General features: G+C 38.8%; 1 pseudogene; it reads right to left on the reverse strand.

The window, feature by feature from the left end:
* Window positions 1-231: 231 nt before the first annotated feature.
* LOC113307184 lies at window positions 232-331 on the reverse strand (annotated as a pseudogene).
* Between the last annotated feature and the right edge of the window lie 1814 nt (window positions 332-2145).

The raw sequence follows: 2145 nt of genomic DNA on the forward strand, positions 1-2145 counted from the left end.
AAAATGAAAACCCTTATTACCATGTTAGGGATTTTGAGGAAATTTGTAGTACTCTAAGAATTAGAGGCTTAGATGATGATGCTTTGAAACTTAGGTTATTCCCATTTTCCCTGAAAGATAAGGCCAAGTCGTGGCTGTATAGTTTGGACTCCGAGTCAATTGAGACATATGAAAAACTTACAGCTGCCTTTTTCAATAAGTTTTTCCCTAAGCACAAAACATCGTCTATTAGGACGCAAATATGCACATTTTCACAACAAGAGGGAGAATCTTTATATAGGTATTTGGAAAGGTTCAATGATTTATTATCCCAGTGTCCTCATCATGGTTTAGAAAAGGTTAGGCTAGTTCAGATCCTTTATGAGGGTTTAGATTATTCCACAACGACCATGGTTGAGTCTCTATGCACTGGTGGATTTGAAAACCAAACTGTTGATGCGGTGATGGAATTTTTTAATGTAATCGTCGAAAAAACCCAGCAATGGGAAAATAGTAGGGAACCCCAGAAAACAATTCTTTTAAGTAGAGGAAACGTTAATAGGGTAGAAGGAGGCTATGAATCAGATGTCAAAATTTCTGCTATAGCAAAAAGGTTAGAAGCCTTAGAAGTGGGCCAGACTAGTGGTAGAGTGGAGCCTTTTTGGGAAGGCCAGAATATTGAAGAGCAGGCCAATGATCTTTATAATAACACTAGATTTGATAACCGTCAAAAGATTGACCCATATTCAGAAACCTATAATCCTGGTTGGAGAAACCATCCGAACCTTTCGTGGTCTAAGGGACAAATTCAAGGTCAGTTTAGTAATTCTAATGCTCCCCCAGGTTTTGGATATACTAAGAATCCTTCAGGACTAGCTCAGTTTCAGAATCAGTCAGATAAGAAAATCCTAAGTTTAGAGGAATCTCTCACCTTGTTAACTCAGCAAACTGCAAAATTCCAGTTATCGGTAGAACAGAGTCTACAAGCTAGTAACAGGATAGGACAAGAAAATAGTCAGGCTATTTCCGAGTTAAAAACCTAGGTTGGTCTGATAAGTGATTCTTTGAGAGAAAAAGGTAAGTTTCCTAGTCAAACACAACCCAACCCTAGAGGAGTTCATGAATTAGGTGCAAAACTATCGAATAAATTGAATGTTGTTAGAACCCTTAGAAGTGGTAGAGTTGTAGACAATAAGGTAACCATGCCCGATAATGAACATACTGTAGTTCACCCCTCAGGATCTCACCTCTCAGGACCAGTAGCTGAAGAGACTGATAAAGAATCTGATGATGTGAATTCGGTTCCTGAAAGGTCTGATTTTAGGCCTAGAGCCCCATTTCCTCATCTATTAGTACCAACAAAGAAGGAATCGAACTTTAATGACATAGTGGAGGTTTTTAAGCAAGTTACCATAAACCTTCACTTATTAGATGAAATTAGGCAAATTTATGCTTATGCCAAGTTCCTTAAGGATATGTGTACGCGAAAGCGAAAACTTAGCGTCCATAAGAAAGCCTTTTTAGCTAGTCATGTAAGTTCAATCATTCAGAACACCACAACTCCAAAGTACAAAGACCCAGGTTCTCCTACCATTTCTTGCACAATAGGTAACTTCCGGGTAGAAAAAGATTTACTTGACTTAGGAGCCAGTGTGAACTTACTGCCATTCCATGTATACTTACAGCTAGGACTTGGTGAAATGAAACCTACTCAGATGACACTGCAGTTAGCTGATAGGTCTGTTAAAATCCCTCGAGGTGTTATCGAGGATGTTCTTATTGAGGTCGAAAAGTTTATTTATCTAGTGGATTTCGTGGTCCTAGATACCTAACCTGTCCCTGACCCAGAGAACCAGATACCTGTGATTTTAGGTCGCCCATTTTTATCTACGTCTAATGCGATCATTAACTGTCGAAATGGTGTGATGAGTTTATCTTTTGGCAATATGACTATGGAGATGAACATTTTTAATGTCATTAAGCAACCTCATGAGCTAGATGACACATGTGTTGAGGAGGTGAACATGATAGAAGCCTTAGTTCAGGAGTCATTACCAAACATCTTGTCTGAAGACCCATTAGAAAGTTGTCTATCCCATTTTGGTTTAGATTTTGACGACGATAGCACTATTGAACAGGTGAATGCTCTATTAGATTCTACCCCTG

This window comes from Papaver somniferum, chromosome 8 (genome assembly GCF_003573695.1).
Source record: "Papaver somniferum cultivar HN1 chromosome 8, ASM357369v1, whole genome shotgun sequence".
NCBI lineage: Eukaryota > Viridiplantae > Streptophyta > Magnoliopsida > Ranunculales > Papaveraceae > Papaver > Papaver somniferum.